General features: G+C 37.2%; 2 protein-coding genes across 7 annotated transcripts in view; one reads left to right on the top strand and one right to left on the bottom strand.

The window, feature by feature from the left end:
- Crz (corazonin) overlaps positions 1-12,629 on the top strand; it is a 167,281-nt gene that overhangs the window by 95,461 nt on the left and 59,191 nt on the right. The window lies entirely within an intron of this gene.
- Positions 1-12,629, bottom strand: part of 5-ht7 (5-hydroxytryptamine receptor 7) — a 104,203-nt gene that overhangs the window by 83,989 nt on the left and 7,585 nt on the right. The gene's annotated exons all lie outside the window — the stretch shown is intronic.

Below are 12,629 nucleotides of genomic sequence, written 5' to 3'. Positions count from 1 at the left end.
TTTTTTGGGAGAGGACGACAAAAGAAGGGAAGGAAAAACGAGTAATGCTTCCAAACATACGGCCAGTATTGCGCCAGTGCATCATCCTTACTCTAAATTGCAGTTGTGAGAACAGAAAGCGGGCACGTATAGGGTTGGCACGTGTTCGCTACAAATTACCCATCTTTAACGACCGACCATGGATCCCTTCGTTCTTTCGAAATTCTGACAAGGAAAAATTCACCGCATTTGACGAAAGAAATAATATAAAAGTATCTCGGGATACCCACACACATGCATATATGCGCATGTGCGATTCCAAACGCTAAGGAAGCGATTTATTATTCACGCCGCGGATATTTCGGAGGATTGTCGATATTCCGTTTGATTTTCTCGCAGGTGCTGTTACTGGTCTAGCGTGTGAAATATTTTTATCAGGAATATTAAAAAGCTTTTCCTATATTTTCGAGAGGTCGCTGCAAAAAAAAAAAAAAAAAGAAAAAAAAATACCTGTGACTTTTACGGGAAAGATATTACCTCTAAAGCGATGAGGTATAGTATGTGCGCGCATTATCGGAATTACTAATCGGAATGATGAAAGTCCTCATGGAAACAGTCTCTAGATATCCATTGGGCCAGAAAAACAAAATTAGACTGATGAAGTAATTTAATGTACGTTTTTAACGTGAATTTTTTTCGCAAATCTACTCTTTTATTAATACGATGATATGTTACGGGTGACGGTTACAAACTCGGTTCACTCGGGAGAATAATTATTATTGAAAATATTCATTAATATAAAAAGGGATATAACGCGCGATCCCTTGTGAAATAATGATCGCGTAAACACGCGGGAAATCACGAATATGGTGTTTATCATATTATAATACTTGGTTCATCTGTCACGCGAAGAAAAATTTACAGCAGTGGACACATCGCGCCAAGATTATTTTTTATTTAGCTAGAGCTCGTGAAAATGTTATCTATAAAGTTATGGAAATGAACGAACAAAATTGAGGGATTTATCATTCCGAAAGCGATAACGAGGTAAATCCTGCTACGAGCTTTTGCAACATTCTCCGCAAAAGTCTCCTCTCTTTCTCCCTCTATATATCTCTCTCTCTCTCTCTCTCTCTCTCTCTTTTGCCTTGTCTGTGCGAAACTTCTCGCGTTTTCAAATTAAATATCTCGGTTTGCATGATAAACCGGGTGGCGGGAAATGATGTTATTTCATTGTCATCGAGTAGATCCCGGAATTTTTAAGTGTACGTTGAAAATTTTTGTATAATAAAATTTTAGGGAATTAAGAGCCATTCCGCTTCTTCTGCAGACTGTAATAAACTTTTTATACGCTTTTTTTTAAATTTGCATATTAATAAGATTATATCGTTTGGTATGTTAGAGATAAAGCGAGTCGTAAGATACAAGAAAATTAAAAAGTGTACACTATGTAAAAGATAATTTTTAATACACATTTTGTTTAAATATTGCATAAATAAAATTAAAAATTGTATTTTAATTCAACTTTACGAAATTTTATTACAATTTTATACACGTCATATATGAATAATTAATTTTTTCAGTAACATGTGTGTGTGTTTACCACGACGATGTTCAGTAATCAAAGTCCTGCTAGCTTCGTTAACTTAATTTATCAAAGACGCTCATTAAAATAATTATAGCACTAGGAGAGTTTGATGATGCGCATCGTGATAAGATTATCTCTTTCCAAGCGCTTGCTTGAGGAAAATATTTAAAATTTAGTCCGAAAGTCTCTTTTCATAAAAGGAACGAAAAATTGACTAAATTAATTCTTCAAAGAACAACGTTTCTTGCGCATTTTAAAAAATTTTTAATAAAGAATTTTATTTAAGTGCAAATATGTCGGTTATTGATACATTCATTGATTTCATGCAAAATACTCTTATATAACTGCGAATAAATGATAGCAAGTAAGGACGCGGTAACCTTTGGCATTAATTAAAAGAATAGTCTTAAGGGAAACACCTCCGCAAAGTAATTTATATTCTTATCAGATCGCGTCGCGAAATCGAAATCGTCGTCGTTATATATTTGCCTACCTCACACTTGATGCACGAGGGAAATTCAAATATTATCGAACGTTTTCGTGGCTTCATACATAAAATATCAGCGGACGGTGATGCGCGCCATTGCCGCTGTAATACATCAAAGTCGGACCGGGTCTCTATCTATCGGTTTAAGAGAATTAACTTGCGTTCTACACTCGCTGTTTCAACAAATAGATTAAACGTCGCGAGTCGACGAGGTGTACAGTCGTATATTCGTGTTGGCAATATCGCGTTTCTCTCGACGTAACGACAGTAACGGCGGTAACGGAATAAACTTTCTTGATCCCTAAATAAGAGAACGCTCGCGTAAATAATACCTTCCTGAATCCCCGTTCAAATAGAACAATTACATCTCGAATAATGGAGCGCGTCGTTATTGTCGTTTACCGCAGGTTTAATCGCGCAAACGCGAGTTGGTCGATTTGACGTAGTCAAGAAGAAGGGAGAGAGAGAGAGAGAATTTCGTGAATCGCATCTCTGCGAATCCCAGACTGCACTAAGTGTATTCATGACACCTTCGTATCTTGTTTGCCGATGCGGAGACGTTTTCACAGAACTGTTCGCGTTCTCGGAACGAGATTTCTCCTGCTATAACGCCAGACTTCCTACGTGAGGATCTCGGCGTTTGAAGGAAGTTTAAAAGTGTAACTTCGGATTCGAGTATGACGCGATTCTTGAGATGTGCGAATCCCTTCCTCGGCGAATTTTCAAAATGCCAGTTTGACGAGGCAAAGAATTCGAGTAACTTTCATCCTTCCCATGCGGACAATTTCAATGTAAGCGGTTGGATTGCACTTTCTGAAACTAGATTAAGGATTAAAGCAGTGACTGAATTTCATGAGTAAGTATTTCATTGATATTTTCAGTGAAAATGCTCATACTTTGCTTTCTTCGTCTTTCGTGTTTCACTGGTTATAAAATAATAAGATTTAATTTAAAAATCGGTCATTATTGAACTATATTTTCTCAACGACATTTCACTGTTTGCTTAAAACTGAAACCACTTATCAATGATAATATATACCGATTCCATTTAAGAGCATTCAGTTTTGTATGCTTTGCGAGATCTTGCAAGAATTTACTTAGTATGATTGCGAAATGCAATCAAACTGTGATAATGAGAATTGAAATTTATAACAATTTAAAATTGGATTTGTATTGTATCATTTTTACGATGCGCAGCTCATCTGATCCTTTATTTTGTTTCTTTTTTTCCCACTAGTTATATGTGACGTGGAAAATGTAATACGCTAATTCTGTCATACAAATGTTATTTACGAGTGGAAACTTATCGCATTTACGTCAAGATTTGATAAACCGGTATACAATTCGAATTATGTGCTCGAAATCCTATCTGAGATATTGCGCAATAGTATGTCAAGTCTCTGGAGACGATCTCAGCAAATGTGCGGCAATCTTCTGTCAACCTGTTTTCTATAGTCGCTGACGAAGTTTGAAATCTTTCTCTTTATTGTGTTTTCCATTATGATTTTAAGGCAACGTGAAAAAAATTCAGCAATTGTAAACTGCTGAAAAATCTCAATTCAAAGAATGCCGATGCCCATTTTTTGTACGTAAATTTTCGATTTAAATCTGCATAACAAATTTGCGATTGATTGATTTTTTTTTTTTTTTTTTTTTTTTTTTTTTAAAGAGAAATATTCTTCACAACAGAAACAAAAAATGCTCATTCACGTGTATAACTGGGAAAATGGTCGGCGTCTCGACATCTGAACGTGACGTTGAAATAAAGATCTGAATATACAGGGGAACATATGTATGCGCATACATACGTTCCCCTGGTCGCGCTCTCATTAATTACGTTAATTAAATCCATGATTTCACAAAAAGTGGAATAATAAAGGACAAGCGTTTCCTGTCCGACGTGCAAAGAAAAGGGAACAGTACGGATGTTAATTAAGCGCAAGGATCTTTTTCCCTCCGCGGAATTTTCAATCCCGCGTCAGAGATATCGGAGCCGTTCACCATTGTTATATTCTACGAGCATTTTGGCACAGTTGCAGGGAAACAAACTGTCGTTTCAACCACCGGTGAAATTCAGGCGACGTCCCTAATGCATTATCGATCCCAATAATGGATCGCAAACTCGGTCAGAGTTATCTCTTCTCTCCTCCCCCTCCATCTCTTTCTCTTTTTAAAGACGTCGTGGATAGGTAAACAGTGCGAATGGAGAGTAAAACGCGATACGAAACGCTGAGAATGCCCTGTTTTCTTTTTACAGTGGCATTCACATCCGCGCGTAGCATATCTTTCTCTTTCTCTCATTTTCCTTTGCTTTCACGTGATATCACGTGATCGGACCGAGCGCGCGGCGCGCGCGATCGATAACGGAATTTTCTAAGATAAACTTTAAGCCCTTTCAGAGGTACGGCGATTTAATAACTTTCAACCCGATAAGTCTACCACGCCGAACCGCCACCGCAGCCGTCTAATGATTTTTCTCCGCAGCTTGCCTCGGTTTTTCCGTCTTACGCGTCGAATATCGCTGCAATTCCGTCGCAGAGATCATGAACTTTTTAATATTTTCCCTTGAATATCGAACTTGTCCTCCTTTTTTTTTTTTTTTTTTTTTTTCTTTTTTTTTTTTAACGCGATACGTTCTCACTAATATGCGCGCTTTATCCGTCGCCGCCTGGCGCGTATAGCCGTTAGCTGTTGCGCTGCATTCCTCTTTAATGATCGTCCGCAGATATCTCGCTAAAGTTTAGCACTCGCACGCTGCGGGTTAGTGGTTAATTAAAAGTATGCTTGTGCGGCTCGAAAAGTCTCCGGCTTGATAATTCACTCTCACGGTATTTACAGCGTCGACGAAAAAAAAAAAAAAAAAAAAATAAAATAAAGAAAGGAAAAAAAGTATAGGGTGCATACGAAAAGCAATTACCGCAGTAGCGGTTATTGGCTCTCTCTCCTATCGCTGCTAAGGGAAGCGTAGAACCGAGATACTCGGGTATTCTCCATTTTTGTTGTATTTATATCCGGTACACACATACTCGTAACGTATATATATTAGTTTCTTTGACAAATTAGTAAAATTTTATAAATCGAATGGCGAAGATAAACCAAATTGAATTTTACAAGTTGCAAGCCACACATTCGATCAATTTCAACAATCAATTAATCAATTTCTGAATGCAGATGACGGAAAAGTTTTAGGGGATTGCAACTTGGTTGCAATCCCCTAAAACGAAGAGTAAGCGGAGCGAAAGCACATGTGTAACAGTCTTTGAAAGATATACATATATATCAGGGTTGGGAAGTAACGCGTTACCGTTACAGTTACTTTTTTTTTTTTTTTTTTTTTTTTTTTTTTTTGGGGTAACGAAGTGATAACGGCGTTGCCATTTTTTTCTGCAACTGAAGCGGTAACGTAGTTACATTTTTTGAGTAACGGTAACGAATTTAACAATTATTTTTATCGTTACTTACTTTTTATATTATGGAATCTATTTATGACATATTATATTTTTTATTCAGTCTTCAATTATTAAAACAGATATTCATATAGGTCCATATTTAGAACGTGCCAACATCTTTGTAAGCGCCTTTTGAGTACGGACCATAATTATTAGAGTACAAAAAATATATCTTGTATTTGACTATAGTTATAAACTTAATGCAAACTAAAATTTCTTTTATTCATTCTTTGAGTGTTTAAAAATTTTTTCCTTATTATTTATGGTTTTAAGAATTTAAAATAAAAGATTTAAAAAAATTTATTGATATTTTATTAAGATTTTAATAACATATATTACAAAAGTATATTTTTTATGTAATTTTTAATCTTGTTTTAACATTAAAAAAGTAACGATAACACACAATAACTAGTTACTTTTTAAAAATAACTTTCCTATCCCTGATATATGTATATGCACGATACATATGTAATGTAATCGTACCTCCGATTGCGATCGATTATGAATCTATCGAGCAATACCGAAATAATGTACTTTTCGATACGATTCGGTAATGCAGTTTCGATATATATTAACCGTAATCGCGCTAATCAATATTGCGGATTAATCGTTTATACCCGCGCTTGCTCATTTTATCCGCAGCTACTGGCGATACCGCGATCGGTTGCGTTGGCCCGAATATTATTAAAGCAAAATTCCGCTCGCGTTGCCCTTTTCCCTTCCTCCCTTCATCCCTTCATCCCTTTTGATAAATCTTCACAACGCTGCGGAGCTTGCGAATAATCGAGCAGAATTTTGCACTTAATACGAGATACGCGATTACAATTAATATTAAAAATATGTTCACTAAGCGATTACGTGTAAATTGTATAATTTAACTAATTCATAATTAGAACAACGGAAATGAAGGCGAGATAGAATAATGTTTCCCTCCTTCAAAATAATATTAATTGTTCAACACTATAATTGTCGTTTGTCTATTTGTCTCTGGAATCTACGTGGCACACATCTGTTTAATTGATTATTAATTATATAATTTATCTACATTTTATTAATTGCGTGTTAATTAATCAATTACCAGTTTTAACATCTACATTGATTAAAGCGATGTAACCGACAGACAACGAGATGATTAATCTACCTTCAGCGAGCTTGCTACAATTGTCAAGTATAGGAATAAAATTCACATGGTAATCACACATGGTCGACATACCCAATCACATTTGGCAACAAATACGTAAATGTTTAAAGAATGAGGTACTCTTGAGAGATATATATCGTATCAAAGTGCCGCTCTGTATCGGAACCTCGTGATTGCAGCTTCGGATTACGGGAACGCTCCGATAATCCGTACGACGACGTTTCAATCGTCACTGTAATCGGGCTATTCACATCGCCCGATCACAATTTAACCGCTAATGCTCGTTTGTCAGTCAGCAACGAGATATATTCCGCAGACCCGGCGGGTGTACATCGTCGTCCACTTCCGATGACAAAAGTGATTTGTATCGTGTTGGAATAAATTGTTGAATGTTGTAACATAACACGTATTGCGTCACATATTACCATTTCGAATTGATTTAACGCAATTAATTGCTATATTTTAATTAGCACGACGATAGAATGCGTGCGAGCGAGCATGTTATTTACGATCACCACAAACGTAGCGATGTTTTATTTGTACTTTTATACCGATAGCAACGCGACTGAAATTACGATCTTCACAAGGCTATTTTATATCCTTAGAGAGAATTGCACGATGTAAATACTTGATAACGTGTAACGGAAAAGCGTCAGCTACCGAAAGTTGGAACGAACGAAGAAAGGAAAGAAGGAAGGAAGGAAGGAAGGAAGGAAGGAAGGATCGGATACATGATACGCGAGAGAGTATCTTGGCAACAACAAAAACCTGCTCCATGAATTCCGTCCAACTCGTTGTACAATGTGTTGTTCCAAACGTCGAGGGAGAGACAAGTGTAGCGCCGCAGGCGGGCAACAGTGTATTCAAATAATGTAATATAACGAGACTTTGAGTGATCGTAAGTTTTCGTAAAAGTAGCCAAGTCCTCTCTCGTAGGACATGTAGAACAACGGAATGGATGTAAGATACGCGAGGAACGAGGATAAACGACGCGACTCGAAAGTAACTTTTTATTTTGCCTTCTAACTTGTAGTTCTAAAATCGACTCGCCTAACTTGCCTCTTCACAAGTTCTTCAAGTTATTAAATCTCTCCAAGACATGTACGTACATATATATATATATATATATATATCCCTTTGGTAGTAATTAATTTTCCTGCTGGATTTTCTGAAAAAACAAGTAAAGCTCGGTTTATCATCAAAGAATTATTAGAGTCTCGATGTTTTTCTTAGAGATAAATCTTTGCTTAAAAGTGTTCTCCTTGAGGAAATATCTCTCCGAGAGGAGAGTTCTTTAAGGAATAAATCTTTACTTCGATTTCGTGGAGAGTCGTGGAAAACATTTCGCGTAAATAAAAATATCGAGGGAAATTGCGAAGGGCTGTTTGACGAGACGCGTCGACGCGTAAAATCGTCGACAAACGCGATCGCGAAAGCCCGGCACGCACGCGATAACAATTCAACGAGATCGATCTGACTCGTGGTAGTAAATGTATTTAACTGGCGCGCAAGCGACGATAAAAGCTCTCGCATCAGGTTCTCTATGTGGATTTATGGCAATTCTGTCGACGATCCGGAAGTCTCGTGGATATTTCAATGGACAATGCGTGGCTCTTATACGATATCGATCCACGCGTGTCATCCAGTTTCGAGAGAAGGGCGGAGATAAATCGAATCAGGGCTAGGGGAGAGATTCGGCCGTAATATCGTTGAAAGCCCCGTCTTTTCGCGTTTACGCAAAAACGCGCCGACGCATTTCGCGAATGTCGATCTTCTCTCGCACTTTGCTCGCACGTGACACGCGACAGGTGAGAATGCGGTGACAAGTGAGATCACTTATTACATCACCATTACATACATCGTGTTTGATGTGATGCGAAACTGCGTAGGTAACTTATACGACATCGCAATTTTTCGATAATGTATATATATATATATATATATTTCGAATTATTCATATTGGATCAATAATATCTAACGATATTCGAGTACGATTTCCAATACCGAATGTGTAGAGATATGTACATCTACGTTACTCTATTAAGCTTAAACATCGCTAATTCTACCTTGGTCGAAATTAATCGGCTTTCTCGGCGCGCTTGGAAAATATAATTGTTTCCACAGGCGTGAGAGCGCGTGTAATGGATTACGTATTTGCGTATCTTTCCACGTTTCGTTCCGATGACAGTTCTCGGCGACATTCTCGACGTCACGATAGGCAGAATGTATCGTGAATGTAAGCCGTGGATTACTTAATCCGTGGATTAGGGTTACGGAACGCGCGGCGACAGTAATTAATGCGCTCCGACTTTAACAGAGTAATATGCCGTACGCTTCCCTCCGAATGCATCGATCTGTATAGCCCTCTACGTAAGGATTGTGCCGTGTCGTGTCGTGCTTGAATCGCGTGACTCCGAAAATCAATTATGTCATTCATTATCTGGTTATCGGTACGCGCGTATAGATCGATGGAGTTACGTCAGGTGTCGCTTCGTTTGCTGGACTGTCTGAAATCTCTGAGGTCTCTGTAATATAATTTTGAATAGAGACCCTATAATAAGAGAGTCTCGCCATAAGGTGACCTGGACAAAATTCGGCGAGAGAGAAGAATATATATTTTACTATCTCTCTCTTTAACCTGTAACCCCTTCTGACGCGCTCCCGCATCGCATTTGCTCATTGTTCATGGCGTTCTACGGAAAAAAAATCAAACATAAGTATTTAGAAAATGGAAAGAAAGTATTTATAAAATTAGAAAAATATTTTATTATTGTAGTAATTTTTTAAATTAGACATTATTTCCAAATGGAGAATTTTCCAAATTAAATGCTGATCATATTATAAATTGTCATAACTTATATTTCAAAATTATAAGAAGATTTGCAGCGTTTAGATTAAAAATTTATAATTAAAAAAATACTTTCCATAAACAATAGCAAATCTATATAGCGATGCATGCTTGATTTTCTTATTTCTAATTTCAATCTTTAGTATACATACAGTATTTTAAATTGTGATGCATAAAGTATTTTAATTTATGCTGCATTTGTGATATATACAGTGCATTATGCTAATTTATTTTCTAATAAAAAAAAGTATTTTAATTAATATTTTGTATCTATATATTTATTCTTTTTATATTTATTTTATTTTGCTAATCTTTATATACAACTACTAAAGATTAAATGTATAAGCAATTTCTTATTATATATATTATTTTGAAGTATTTTATTTAAAAAGATTATAATATTTTTAGTTCTTCTGAAACGTTTACGTTTGATTCGTGTTACTGAAATATAATGTTTATATTAATGATTAGATTAATGTGATTCAAATATATAAATAGAGCGGGAGTTGCCCAGATCTAGAGGACCAATCAAAAGTGGATATCATATGGCACGACTCTTATTAGAGGGTCTCTAATTTTGAATGCTGAATTTCGGGATTAAAAATATCCTTAAGGATTTGCCTTTTGTCCTTTATTCTAGATTAGATCGCAGATATGTGTCCGCGAGAAAATAATACGATTTAACTTGGCTTATCGGCTCACGCGCTTGACGGAGAATTATTATTACGAATAGTAATACTCTTTCGTAACTTTGGATCGCGGTCGAGAATAGTCTTCCTCCCTTCCCTCCCGCCCCCGCGGCAAACGATCCACAATTCGTTTCACGTTTAATTAATCTTCCGGACGTCGAAGCGGCCCATCGTAAAGGTCAACCGTCTAATCTAATTAATTATACGATTCAGAAGACGGCTTATGCCGTCTGGAATGCACTAAAGAAAATATCTGTATCGAGCGACGTTTCCAAGTGGTTTCTGACAGTGGCGAGGATTCTCGAGATTAAGACCCTGCGGGAAGGAAATAATTTTTTTTTTTTTTTTTCTCATCATCGAAGACGATAACGTACTGTAAAATCATTAATCCGCGAATAGATTGGAACTGTCGCGCAAAACTTGTTTGGAAACCCGATTATTTCCTTGTCCACTAGGTATACATGGCGATAAATGTTAAACAGCAATCTTTAGAATCATAATACGGATGGTAAGCGCATTATCGACGCCGCTACAAATCGATTCTCGGGCACAAACAGATTAAAAGCTCCTGTACAAGCTTCTTCCGACAAAATTGTCGCGCGCGCGGGCGTCGAATGGCTGGATTAACGGCCATTGCTCTTTCATAAGCCGATCGACTCGCGACAGAAATGACCCTCGCAAATTGCCTGCGCATTACGTATAATAGGGTGCGGCGTGAAAGGAATTACTTTGGGAAAAAAGCCCGCTTGAAGATATCGAATCGTTCGCGCGATTCCATCCATCCTTGTCTGTAGGACAAAAGGCAACTTCCCCGTTCTTCTTCGTCTTCTTTTTTTTTTTTTCTCGCACAATTGGATTGTTAAACTCGGTAAATTTCTCTTCCCTCTCCCCTCCTGTCACTCTAGAAAGATTAAACGGTAAAAGAGTTGTCCGTTGCCGGAACATCGCGGTCACCGCAAGTTAATATTTACTCGGCAAATATCCGATGTCTGTGTCGAAAAAATCCGTGTATATTAAAATCGATGGAAAAATAATCGGAACGTCAAAAAGATCCTTCTTTTTACTTGGATTACATTTCCGCGAAAGTGCCGAGTTCTTCATAAGTCAGATCTTAATGATCCCTGACGGGGGATCATCACGGTCATTTGTCTCGATTCGGCGATGGAAGAGCACTTAAGAATAATGCGATAAAGAACCAATTTAAAATCGAATTAAAAATTGATAGAAAAGCTTGTTATGTGGAATTGACATTTGGGAAATACTGTCGCAAGCAAATATCGAACGGGCATATATAACTTGCATGTATATATAAAAAAAAAAAATTGAATGGATAACCTATGAAAACGAACACGAGTTTTCAGGAAAAAGATCGCTTGGCTACCATCGGCTGTCGAATTTTCAACTGTATGAATGCGAAACCGTCATGCAAATGAGATCGCGTTTCCGCACGAGCGAATATCGGTTTTGAAAACTTTGATCGATGCGCGCCAAAGAAATTCGATTAATAAATTCAAAAATATTCGGCAGCCTCGACTCGGCACGACTCTGCAAACGTTATGGAATATTTATGGAACTCTTGGTCCCTTTTATTAAATATCGCAGAGAAATCGGCATTAACGTGGAAAAAACACTGTAGAAAGAGTTCTCTTCAGATAGATATAATGTATACTTAACATTAATGTTCTATCAAAAATAATCTCCTCGTAGATTTTTATATCCTTTTTTTCCCCTCGACAAAAAGAGCTTGGTTTCGTATATAAAATTTTATTAAAAAATTCACCTAACGTTTTATAGAGTCCGCCCTAATGGCGCGCGGTTACATAGCTTTTTTTCATCTCGTGGCCAAGCATGCTCAGATATGAGGGTGCAAACGAGATCGAGAGCGAAATCGTCGAGAGAAGGGGAAGAGAGGGAATTAATACGCTCGTTTATAAAGTACCGTCAATTTTAAAGGTCAGCTGTTTTGCGCACGTTTCGCGATACGTTTGCTCTTAAATTGACAGATTCAGCGTGCAATGAGAGAAATAAGAGTGAGATTTAAAAAGGAGTAGAGAAACGTATGATAATTTAACTTGTTACAATATTCGGTTTTAATTTCAAAAATCATTTACATTTAGTTAGAAGTGCAGTATTATTTTAAACTTGGAATTACGTGTGGATAAATAAATTCGTTTGCGAATGAAATCATCACCTCGACCGCTGTGTTTTGCATTTCTCTTCCTTATAAAACGGCGCGCGTATATATTTTCCCTCGTGTGCGTTCAATAATGTATTCATGCACAGCCCTCGAATTCCATCTACCTCGTCTATTCGGTAAAAATTGCAGCTCGATATGGCGGTTCATGTCACGTTCGGGCCACTGGCTGGCTAGAGGAGAACATTTTTTCTTATCTTTCCAAAGCATCTTCGTCGTTTAGCTTCAAGTCAGCATCGATATTTAATTTACGT

Source organism: Anoplolepis gracilipes, chromosome 6 (genome assembly GCF_047496725.1).
Source record: "Anoplolepis gracilipes chromosome 6, ASM4749672v1, whole genome shotgun sequence".
Lineage (NCBI taxonomy): Eukaryota > Metazoa > Arthropoda > Insecta > Hymenoptera > Formicidae > Anoplolepis > Anoplolepis gracilipes.
This window is presented reverse-complemented; position numbering and strand designations above follow the sequence as displayed.